At 35.7% G+C, this 13,643-nt stretch overlaps 1 non-coding gene across 1 annotated transcript; it reads left to right on the top strand.

Moving 5' to 3' along the window:
* Positions 1–209: 209 nt before the first annotated feature.
* On the top strand, positions 210–316 carry LOC141675618 (small nucleolar RNA R71). Its single transcript, XR_012556261.1, has one exon. It is a non-coding gene; the product is annotated as a small nucleolar RNA R71 (small nucleolar RNA).
* The last annotated feature ends 13,327 nt before the right edge of the window (positions 317–13,643 follow it).

The raw sequence follows: 13,643 nt of genomic DNA, 5'->3' as shown, positions 1-13,643 counted from the left end.
CTGCATCAACTTCCAGAATACCTGCTACCTTGCCTGACGTCATCCTCTGAGTTGGGTTTTGATGCTCATTTGCAGCCATCGTCTCTATAAGATTATACGCCTCAGTATAGCTTTTAGCCCATAAGGCGCCTCCAGCTGCTGCATCGAGCATGGGCCGAGATTGGGCCCCCAAACCATTATAGAAACAAGTGATCACCATCCAATCCGGCATTCCATGATGTGGACATTTTCTCAACATTTCCTTGTAGCGTTCCCAAGCCTCGCACATAGATTCTGTAGGTTGCTGCGCAAACTGAGTAAGAGCACTCCTCATAGCAGCAGTCTTTGCCATCAGATAAAACTTCACCAGAAACTTTTACACAAGATCTTGCCACGTAGTGATGGACCCAGCTGGTTCAGAATGTAACCAGTCTTTAGCCTTGTCCCTCAGTGAGAATGGGAAAAGTCTCAACTTGATAGCCTCATCAGTCACGCCATTATACTTAAATGTGCTGCAGATCTCGACAAAATTCCTTATGTGCATGTTGGGGTCTTCAGTTGCCGCTCCTCTAAAAGAAACAGAATTTTGCACCATCTGAATAGTGCCCGACTTGATTTCAAAGGTGTTAGCTTGAATAGCCGGATGAAGGATGCTTGACTGAATGTCATCAATTTTAGGCCGAGAAAAATCCATAAGAGCTGGATCAGCTTGAACAATATGATCTCCCATGTTTACTGGTTCTTTCTGCTCAGTTCCTGAATCCGAATCCTCAAAATCTAACTTCTCCGGAATATCAAGAACTTCGTCTGTCTCCTCAGCTGTATCTAAAGTCCTCTTGCGAGCACGAGAACGAGTTTGCATAAATGCTTGCTAAAGTACCTGAAACACAACCGGAAAAAATAAGTAACTACTACGTCCTAATCACTGAGTCCTAATGACCAATGATGGTAAGTACATAAACTAAACAAATACGCCGAGTCCCCGACAGCGGCGCCAAAAACTTGTTAGGGCTAAAATACGCACTAAAATTCACGCAAGTATACGCGTTCGCAAGTAATATAGAATACTTTCTAGTTTGTTCCCACAGAGACTTAGACTAAATTATTGTCTAATTAAACTCACTCACCAATGTATGATTACTTCTCAATGTTAAGATACTAACACTTAAAATTGTTGATTAAATATTAACTATAATTAACTACTTAATTAATCACTTAACTAACACTTCAATTTATCAATAATAAAACACTCATGAGATCACAACTTTATTATTACTTCCTTCTATAGCCATTGTTATTACCTTTAGCATGTGACAATGATGATATTAATCGAATAACACGAAACTGATAAAAGCCAACTTTCATTGTACTAATACCATTCTACCAAGCATCCACAATTAAGATAGAAGTTAAATAGTCATCAATTATGTTGAGTTCCTATATGTCTACAGAAATTGACAACACAACGAATTAAGCACAAGTTATTCCTTTTGATTACATAGGGTAAATAAAACTGTTAGAGTTACCCACTAATCATGCACAACGTACATGAACCTATGCTAGCATGGCAAGTTCTAAATCTCAAGATCCACCGTCGCTTCACAAGAGATTAACATCCTATCTTATATGTTCGCGACGTACATAAGACGAATACGCACAACCAATACTAGATATCATACAATCATCACACACTAAAGTATTAAACAATTAACTAAAGAAGTCCATAATAAATCCGTTGCAACCCCATGATCACGATTAGCCCATAATAGCACTTATCGTCATCATGGGTTCATATGAAATCATGATAAACAAATACAAGAAAATAATAACTAAACTAATTATATTAAAACAGAGTACGTCACAAGAGTAAATAAGTTCAAAGCAAGAAAACTAGCATCCAACGTTACAACAAAATAAGAATCACAAGAAGATATGCTTCCTCTTCGTTGCGGTGTGCTAAATCGGTCTTATTCCTTATCTCCTTCGCTCCTTGCGTAAAAACAAAATCTTCTTCAATCCACCCTTGTGAAAACGTCTCAAATCTACTTATATAATAGTCCCATAAAACTCAGATTACATAGAAGTGGAAACCAAACAGAAGTAGAAGTCCAGAAATATTATATCTTTTTTTCCCGACCCTGCGCGGCCGCTCAGCATAGCTGAGCGGGCGCTCAGCATAGCTGAGCGGGCGCTCAGCTTGCTGCGCGGCCGCTCAGTAATGCTGAGCGGCCGCTCAGACCTCTACTGGAAAAAATCTGATTTTGTTCCGTTTCTTCGCCGTAATCTGCCCGTTTCTTTCCTCTCGCAATGGTGAACACATGCTAAGGCTTATTCTTGATGATTCCTCCCCCGAAATGCAACTAATACCCTGAAATGCATAAACATTAGAAAAACGCATCAAATACACAAAATACTTGATTTCAAGACACCAATTTAAGCCATTTTAAGACGTTCTAAGTGGTATAAAATGCCACTTATCATGTGCCCTAGAAATTGTACTTCTTTCAACCAGAATTCACATTTCGAGAATTTTGCGTACAGTTGCTCTTTCCTCAGAATTTTCAAAACTATCCTCAAGTGTTCAGCATGCTCTTCTTCCGTCTTTGAGAAAATCAAGATGTCATCAATAAATACGATCACGAATTTATCCAAATATTTTTTGAATACTCTATTCATCAGATCCATGAATGCTGCTAGGGCATTAGTCAAACCGAATGCCATCACACGAAACTCGTAATGTCCATATCTCGTATGAAACGCAGTCTTGGGAATATTTTCAGCTTTAATCTTCAATTGATGATAACCTGATCGCAAATCTATCTTTGAAAACCATGGAGCTCCTTTTAGGTGATCGAATAAATCGTCGATTCTCGGTAAGGATACTTATTCTTGATAGTGAGTTTTTTCAATTCCCGATAGTCGATGCATAATCGCATGCTGCCGTCCTTCTTCTTCACGAACAATATCGGTGCACCCCATGGGAATACACTGGGTCATATGATGCCTCGGTCTAGCAGATCTTGCAATTGCGTTGACAATTCCTTCATCTCTACTGGAGCCATTTGATATGGAGCTTTCGAAACTGGTTCTGTACCGGGTGCTAAATCAATCGTGAACTCAATTTCTTGATATGGCGGTAATACTGGAAGCTCGTCTGGAAAGACATCCGAAAACTCACATACAACTGGAATGTCTTCTATTTTGGGACTTCCTTTCTCAGTATCTAACACGTAAGCTATGTACATCTCACATCCTTATCGAAGCAATCGCTTCGTCTGCATCACTGTAAGAAATTTCTTCCGCTATTTTTCACCCTTGAATATTACCGATGCATTTTCCGCAGTTCGCAATTTGACTTTCTTATTCGCGCAATCGATCTAAGCATTATGACAAGCTAACCAATCCATTCCCAAAATGACATCAAACTCTCCTAGCTTAAAAGGAATCAAATTTACAGAAAAATGATGTCCAGCTATCTTTATATCGCACGTAGAACATACTCGATCTACTGGAACTTGGTCGTCATTCACTAATTTTATAATTAACATCTCGCCCAACCATTCGATTTCACAATGTAACTTATCAAGAAATTCTTCAAAAATAAATGAACGGGTAGCTCCAGAATCAATTAATACTTTTGAACTTACGGAATTCACCAAAAGCGTACCTACAATTACACTCGGAGTCTGCACTGCTTCTTTCATGGTGATGTTGAAAGTCCTTGCTCTGAGTTGATTAGGCGGCGGTGGTAGAGGTAATAATACTTTTGGAATACTAGCCGTCATTGTTGGTCCTTTGCAATTCCTAGCGATATGCCCTTTCTTTCCACATTGGTAGCAAGTGATTTCTGTTGTCTTTCCCGTTGGACATTCATTAGAATAGTGCCCTTTCTGCTTGCATTTAAAATATGTCGCATCTACTTTAATACATACGCCGGTGTGCTTGCGTCCACAAGTTCTGCAGTACAGCACTGGGACTCTGACCATTCCTTGCTGTTTGGGGGCTTGGAAATGATTACCTACTTTCTGGGTACCTTGTCCTATTCTTTTAAAATTCAAATTTGTCCGGGCTTGAAATCCCGACTTCCTGCTGGAGCGATCTTGGAAACTTCCCTGTCCTCTATCCCTTTGAGATCTTTCACTTTCTCCTTCGATGATCAAGGCTTTCTGGACTATGGCGGTATACGTCGTTAATTCAAAAACTGCAACTTGACCACGGATCCACGGTCGTAATCCCTCTTAAAAGCTTTGAACTCGTTTCTCTTCAGTATCCACTTGTTTTGGAACGAACCTAGCCAATTCAGTAAATTTGGCTTCATACTCTGTCACGGACATACTTCCCTGCTTCAGTTCTAAAAACTTTATCTGCATTTGATTTCTCACATAGCGAGGAAAATGTTTCTCTAAAAACAACTCTTTAAACCTATCCCACGTAATAACATCTTCACCCTCTAAAGCCTTTTTAAATTCCCACCAATAATTTGCTTCTCCTTTCAATAAATAACTAGCAAAGTCAGTCTTCTGGTATTCACATATCTTCACTAGTGCAAACGCTTTCTCTATTTCCTTTAACCAGGTGGTAGCTTTAATAGTATCGGCTGACCCATCATATTCTGGAGGTTTAACCGACTGAAATTGCTTAAAAGTAACAACAGGTAATGATGGTCGTATCTGGGGCTCAGAACGAAGTGGCTGTTGTAACATTTGTTGTTGAATCTGTTGTTGTTGATGCTGCATCTGTTGCTGCATCATTACCATATGTTGTTGCATCAGATGGAACATTTGGTTCATAGTCTCATTAGTCTGATCTTCGGAATTGCTGTTAGAAGTCTCAGCCCTAGTCTTTCTTTTTGGTGCCATCTTCTGATAATAAAACAAGTGATATTTCTTTAACAGTTTAATAAACAATTAACAGTAGGTAAGAAAACAATTTATCCTGTATTAACAACATGATTTAAATAAAAAAACAGTTGCTGAATATAAAAACTGGAAATGTAAGTAGTTAAATAAATTGGTTGTTCTTTTTTTCTCTCTCTTTTTTTTCAACAGAAATTAAAATATGAAAAGCTGTAAAACAATAAAGTGAAGATAAATGCTGTAAAACTGTAAAGACTGAAATTTAAATAAAAACAATTTGAAAAAGTTCAGTTTATATATATGACACCAGACTCAGGTGTAAATTCTTGATACAAAATGTCTCGCTCTGCTGGTTATCACCGCGGCTACAAGTCATACTACCACTACATGTCAAACTACTACTACAGGTCAAGCTACTAATACACACATACACACTACTCACTAGGTTATACTATGCTGCCTCTATATACATCTGTACTCTGAAGTCACTGTCTCAAAACCCAGGCAGAATACGCCTCAGCTCATCCCTAAGTGCCTGGACCAAAATCTGTGCCAAGCGGAATATCCTGTAGAACTCTGCGAAAGAAGGTGGTCCCTCATGGGTCAAATCATCGAGCTCCCAAGTGGCACTCATTAAAACCGACTGCAATCGCTGTCTCATATAGTAATCTGGTTGTAGTGCCGCTAACGGTCCTCTGTCCCTCTGGTCAAAAAAATGCATAATCTCTCGGCACTGTGCTCTCCAATACTCCACATCATCCCTCATAACCCTGTACTCATGGTAGGGTACCATGTGCGGTTGTGCAACCTGACCTACTGACTCCTATGAAGGAACCCTCAGTATACCTGCACCTTGCTGTGGTAATCCTAACTATAGATCCACATCATGCTCTCCCATCCCCTCGACTGGAATCATCTGAAATACATCCGGCTCTGGGGCATGAACTGGTATACGAGGTAACACTGGTGGTGGTGGTAACTCTGGCTCAATCCCCGGTATAAACTGATGCTCAACTGGTAAAAGAACCATCGGCTCAAAGAACTCAAATGGACCGAACATCTCTATAGGGTCCTGGACTATCCCCTGTACTGGTGGTACCGGCTCTTGTGGCAATGGTGGTGGAGGTGGTAGAGGAGGAAACATGTACTCAGATACTGGAGGTATAACTGGTGCTGCTGGCCCGGTGATTGTCCTCTCATAAAACTCAGAATAACCAGAAGATGCCATCTGATAATATACCAAAGGAAAAAGAAAAGGTCACTAAACAATCCTAAGATTTATACTTTCCTATTCTAATCTGACCTAAATCCTAACACTACTCTTCCTATTTGTCTATTCCTATCCTATGTGATCTCCCTATGTTACCTTAATCCTAATGTTCTTTGTTTTCAGGGACCAAACCTACAGCTCTGATGCCAAACCTATAATGCCCTCCAGACCCAGGGTATAAGTCTGGGGGTTACTAGCTAATCACCAAACATGTACAATATGATTAACAAATAATAAAGAAATGAAACTAAACCCCTTCAACACTAACCAGGATCTTTTTAGGTTGAAGTATGAAAACAAGAACCACTAACTACTTTTATTACAAACCAAATTCAAAATCTCACAAACTCTCTTTATTACAAACCATTGTCTAAACAGTTTTAAACTAAGTTCATCTTTTATTCAAACACCTACACTCACTATCTACACACCACCTGTTCAGGTAACTCAAAGCTTTCTTCCTGGATTGGGATCAACACCTTTGGTATGAGAGGATCCCGAGGCTTGACCCGCTTCTTTACCACTCGAGTCCTGATGGGTTTCATATTCATTCTTAACTGAAAACAATAAGGTGAATAACAACAAAAAGGCTGAGCCAAAAATTGCTCAACAAATCCGCAAAATATAAATAGTGTTAAAGCAATTTAAATGAATCCGTAACCCGGATATATCTGCAAAGATATAACCCCGCGAGAATAGAAAGAAGGCCATTATTGGCGAATACATATGAACAAAACTGGACTCAAGTTCGCATCTATACCCTGCTGATCAGCCAGGATACAGTGCAGATCTATATCTCACTATATAGATATCGTCGGGTACCTAGGCACTACGGCCCATCTCAAGGATCCGGTTATGTCCCGGTCCTTAGGATTAAGTAAACTTAATCCCCAAAGTATTATTATCCAGTCCCTGGAATAGCAACCGGAACAATCGGTATGCTTTGACATATTCTAATCACCAAAATATATCAACAATTGTGAGTAGCAATTGGAATATGAATGATAAAGTCAAATGAAAAAGGATAAGCAAGAATCGAAATGAAATATGAACAAGAGAATCAAAAGAGTGCAAGCATGATAAGAATCTGAAAAGAATATCACTATTCTGAAAATAGAATAGGGGAGAAACTTGCCTTCTGCGCGACTCACTGCAATTAAATCACATTTGTCTATCACCTACTCGACCTGCCTTGCTGGCTTAGCTTCTGTTAGCAAAAATTGACTGGTTAAGTCATTTCGTACTCCAATTGCATCATGAATCGACTTCACATCGTTCCTATTGTCTACCCATGCGCTGATAACTGACTCGTATATTACATATAAGCAAGTAAGACTCGATTAACAACATAATACACATAAACACATAAGCACGTAATCATTTTTATAGTTAAAATAATTTTTAGAATCAAAATCGACTCGCTGATCGCTCCAATGATTACCATCTGCCTCATTTCCCATTTTTTCGGAATTTTTTGGATTCGTCTCGGCACACACTTCGACTGATAATAAAGTCAACTAATTTCTAGAAGAAATTAGGTCTTGATGTTATTTTTAATGAAAAGGATTTATTTTTCTGAGTCAAATGGCTTTCGTTTTGCTCAAATCGGACTAACGGCCTAATTAATATCAATTAAACACTGATAATTCAATTAATTATTCAATATAAATAATTATTACTAATTTTTAAACCCTAAAATAATTTTTAATAATTATTTAAGAAAAATCAAAGTCAAAAATAAGTTTTCTATAATTTTTGGAGTTAAAATAAATATGTTATGATTTATTGAAAATTATTTGATTAATTATCGAAATAATTATTCATTTTTAAATAATTAATAACTAATAAATAATTAATAAGTAATTATTTAATAATTTAAAATAATTAATCCCTAATTATTAGGATTAATTACAATTTATTACAAATATTTACAATTTATTATTAATTACTCGATTAGATCGGTTATTTACAAATAAATAATCGATATCATTAGCAGATACGTAAATTATCAAATAAATAAGTTATTATTCGAATAAGAATCCAATTCAACGATCAACTACTCGTATTTCTACGAGTTACTCACATTTCTTGCATAATTATTGAACTATTACGATTATTATTACAGTTTAATCGATTATTTGTATTTAATTATTCGTTACGAATAATTATTACGATATTTTACGAATAATTAACTATCACTCGAATAATAATAATTGAACTTATCGTTCAATTACCCGTATAGATACAAGTTACTCGTTTTATTTAACTAATTATCAAATCTTTACTCGTAATATTCGATAAATTTTAATCCTTAATTATTAACTAATTACTTAATTACTAAATAATAAATAATTAAATAAGTAATTAAATACTTAATTAAATAACTAAATTCGAATTTATAAATTAAGAACATAATTTAGGAATTATTAATAAAAAAATTCAGAATTTAAATTATATTTTTAGATTTTACAAAACTAATTTATGGTTTTATAAAATAGAAATAATTTATAAAAATATCAGAAACAGTTTTTAGGAAATGGAATTGGGTTTTAATGGATTGAAACCGGGTTGACTTAGAACCCAACCGGGTCGGGTCCGAGTTGGCATGAACACCCGCCGGTGTTTTTCACAATCCCAGAACCCGGCGAGGTTCCGGCCACCAAAACTCGATTCCGGCGAAGTCAATTCCTCGCCCAAACAACACGGTTTTGGTTCAATTTTTGCTGCCAATCCATTCACCATCGTCCCAGCTACTCGTCCCTGCCATCCTCCTTCTCCACCCACCCCTGTGACGTTTTCTCCGGCTAAAAACAGAGCAACAGCCGGCGAGCTTCATTGCAAATTCCAGCGACCCAAAAACGGAATCCAAATCACACAAAACTGGTGCCAATCGACTGGAAATTTAACACTCTACACAATTCTAACAACAAAATTTTCTAACAATCACTCAAAGTCTAAACCCGAATTCAAAAACGGGTCGAACACTCAAAAACACAAATCACAAATCTGGGAATAGAAAAATCAATTAAAAATACGTTTAATCATCTACACAACCTGGGCAATCTGTTTATATAACTCTCATCAACCAAAATACAACGATTTGTAAATACCCAAATCAGTTCAAGAACCCTAAAAATCGAACTACGATATCTAGCTATCGTCAGTAAAATTAACAAACATAAATCCAACATACATCATCAAACAAAGCCATATCCAGCATCAATTTCAACAGATAACCCTAAAATCAAAAAGTACCAATTCTAACATAAACCCTAGAATTACGAATTGAAAATCGAGCAACAAAACACAAAATTGATGAAAGAAATAGAAAGTAGAGATCAAGAGCTTTCGATTGACTACTCACATGTCTGATTTGGAGGTCGGAATCACTATCAAATCTCCGGTTGAAATCAAGAACACCAAACCCTAATTTCTGGAAAATTTGGGGAAATTACAGAATTTCTGATTTTTAATTAAATAAATTAATAATAATTAGGGTATTTATAGCTGCAAAATTAATACTCCTAAATAAAATTACGGGGCTAATTATACATCTAATAAAAATATTTGGCCTTAATTTTTATAATTTTGGAGTATTAAAATTTAATTTATAAATATTTTATATATGCAATATATATGTCAAAATTTCACAAAAATTGTGAATAATGCAAAAATACAAAGAAATGGTATAAATAAAAGTCCTATAATTTTATAAAAATAAAAATGTGATTTTTGTGGGGGTTTTAATACCCAACAGGGCCCGGAAAAGTCATTTTTCACAAAATGAGAAAATTTATATAATATCTAGATGTTCTGAATAATGCGATGGTAAACGCCGTTTGATGAAAAATAAGGCTCATTGTTTTATTTGAAATACTGGCTTTAAAATCATGGTTTGGGTCGTAAAACGTTTGAAATGAAAGCGATGAATGCCAAATAAAATATCTGAAAAATATCTTAAAAATTGTGAAATGACACGTAACAATTAGGATTTGACAGATAATTACACATAAATGACACATTAATACACATAATTTATTATAAATATGATATAATACAGACGTAAGTTTCCCAGTCGTTACACTTTCAAAACCCAAATCCTTTTGTTTCGAAAGTTCGCTTGTTTTACGAATCATTCTGAGTCAATTTTTGATTAATAAATCATATTTTAAACCGATTTCAGTTTTAAACGTACCGAGTCAACCATTTTGATGAACCGAGTTATGTGTTATATGAATTATGTGATACGTGAGTTATGTGTTTACGTGTTATGTGAGTTATGTGCATATGTGGATCAAGAGTCCTGTGTTTGTCTGTTATATTTATGTGTGGGCTATCGTATGGGTAGACGATAGGCTTTTGACGCGCAATCCGTCGAGTGATTATCATTTAAGCGATTAAGTTCTATATTTTAATTATAGATGCGGATCATTCGAGTTGATCAGGGCAAGACGTTGGATAAAGAATGAGATGGAATGGTATTGGATGTCTGGCTTCTAGCAATCGCAGGAGCAACATATCAGTAAAATGTTGAAAAGAAGGACGGTGATATTTTGAGACAGAATGTCAGAATAGATGCATCTTTACGAGTGTGACTAACTACTAAATCCCAAAGGCAAGTATCCCTATCATCACTTATTGTTCAAGTGATATTTATTTTAAATCTTCTTATGCAAGTACTGCTTTCCCTATTCTCAGTTCTGAATAGATAAATGTTTTACATATCGCTGAAATAAATGATTCTGTTTTACATATCAAAATGGTTTTGAATACAATTAAGGAATCAATTCTGGGATTCCTCAACTTAAATTTTATGATTCAGCAATTATGATTTTAAATGTTCTGCTCAAATGCAGATGTCGGTTTTATATCAAAATGACCCTATATTCGCTATAATGATCTTGCTGAGCATTTCTTCCGCTCATAATTGCATGTTTTCAAATTTGACCTCCAGTGAGGATTAGCTTGCGCTGTTTAGCTGCGTAATTTGAGGAAGTAAAGAAGAAGCATTTGGAAGGTGGTTGGTCCAGGGTTTACGGACTAGTGTAAGTTTTATTGTATAAAGTTGTTTATATTATATTATATTATAGTTGTATATTTTAATTGGGCCTAGTATACTTCTTTTCAAAGTTATACAAGGGGGTTTAGCTTTGAGATTGAGAATTGTTGAAAAGAGTTTTAAAAGCAAGTTAAAAATTTATTTGTGGAATTTGGATATCTTGTTCTAAGAACTGTAACCTTAAAAGATCTTGGATTAGTTTGGGGTCATAAATGATAAATATCTTCCGCTGGCATTTGTTTATTGATTAAACAGGTTGATTTGGATTGAAGTTTCATAGTGACGACCAAATCCCTTGACCCCGGATTTGGGGGCGTTATAGGTTGGTATCAGAGCTGAGGTTATAGTAAACTAGAAACGAGAGTGTGTAGGAGTGTGTATAGCTATATGAGGACGTTTGAGCTCATATCGAGTTCCTGTTGGACTATCGGATATAGTACCAACGAGTAAGTTAAGATAGGCGCCTTCGTTTGAGATGGTTGTGCTGAGGTGGATGGGACTCCGGGAAGCTGCAAACTTCTATGGTGGAATCTTTCGAGGCTACTACGATTCGACGACAATGAAGATTATCGATATCTTTGCAACGTGAAGAAGTGTCTACAATCGGATGATGAGTCAATCGAAGAGTTCAAATTGAAGATAAATATTAAGACCTTGGCAATACCTTCTCTTTTATAATTCTTTTTGACATCTCTCAAAAAGAAGTAATTGTTAGAGGATATATTCCCTAACACTCATTTTCAATCATATCTGTGTTTTCATTGTGCCAGAGGCTGTCATGAAGCCTATTTTTCAGGTTTTGATAGCTCTGCCAAGTTATGATAATTTAACTTCCACTTTTCTTTTCTTTTTTTGGTGGATAGTTTCTTGGTGATATGACACCACTTGCTCATTTGATGCCAGAATTTTTATTCTCCGGACTTCATTTCCTTCAGAAATATTAGCTTTGAAATCTTTTCAGTTAATTCATTTGATTTTGGATTCCTTTGATATTCTTTCATTCTGACTGAGATGAACAACCCTAACTATAGGGGACACTAGGTATACCTATCTGTGTGATAGGAGTTGGATGGGACGCCATCACTTGTGTGTGTTGTGAATACATGAAGGCTAAAAACCTTTAGTAGTGTCTTAATTTGGACACGCAATACCAAGTTCATTTGATCATATTGATCTCTCAATTATTCTTTTGTTTCAATATTACTTTTTCACAAATTCAGATTTTGGTTCTGTTATGCTATGAAATTCTTTTCTTTTTGAAATTCCATGATTTTATCATTCCAAATATTCGAAGGTATGCCAATTAAGTTAAGTTGAGTATCCTGGTCAAGTCAAAGTAAGGCGATGTGTTGGAATTACGAAGGATGACAGTGGAGTGCAATGCGATTAAACTATCACTGGCATATAGCGAAGTCAATCTGTTTCTTTATTTCTCTCTCTATCTCTCTTTCTTTTCTTTCTCTCTATCTTTCTTTCTATTCTTTTTCTCGCAATCAGTAAAATTCTATTGAGGAATTGGTCAAAGGACGTGGATCGAACAATGTTGCAGAGTGAAGCTTCAGTGGTAACTGTGTGGTATAAGGAATTGCAGTGTTATTGGAAATTCTAAGAAAAGTTGCATATGCAAGATTGGAAAGTTGGTTAGAAAACCCTTAGTGCTTTCTTCTGCTGATTCCGAGGACGGAATCCTTATAAGGGGGTAGATTGTAATATCTCATATTTTCAGATATTATTATTTTTATTATTATTTGGAATTATTTATGTGATTTTATGTGAATTTTGGTGAATTATCTGATAATTGGAATTGATGGTTGGGTGTTTATATGTGATATTATTTGAGTATTTTAATTTTTATGTGTCCGGAATAAAATATAGATAATTGTGATATTTTTCTGGTAATTTTTGGAGTGTTATATGATTTTATAATGATTTATGGATTTATTAATTATTTTCTGAGTAATTACAAAAATTATTTTATAAAGCCGGGAATCTTCCAACTTCAACCGTTTTTACGTTTTTACAACCCAAAACTCTTCCAAAAACTCCTTCATAACCTAATCTGGTAATTCCGGACATTTTTCGTGTTTTGACTTTTTCGATCCGGATTACGGTTTGACCCGTGCGCGGCCCGACGCAAGATTTTCAATACGATAGTTATTTCGATAAATCAACAAAACCCGTATTCTCGAGAGACGGGATATTTTTATATAATTTTCGTATATGGTGTTTTATGAAAAGCTCGGTTTTGATAATTATTCAATTCTGGTATTGAATTGTATCGTTTTTATAGTTACTTAGCGGCTAAGTAATCTATTTTTGGATCATTTTGTAGTTACTTAGCGGCTAAGCAACTAATTTAATGATCCAAAATGATCCAGAACGAACCAATATTCCGTAAATATAAATAGCCTATTTCTTATTTCATTTATTTCATTTATTCATTTGCAACCAGTAAAATACCGTAAATACAGAGGAAACC

Source organism: Apium graveolens, chromosome 7, assembly GCF_009905375.1.
Source record: "Apium graveolens cultivar Ventura chromosome 7, ASM990537v1, whole genome shotgun sequence".
NCBI lineage: Eukaryota > Viridiplantae > Streptophyta > Magnoliopsida > Apiales > Apiaceae > Apium > Apium graveolens.
Note: the sequence above shows the minus strand (reverse complement) of the source record. Positions and strands in the feature narration are given on the sequence as shown.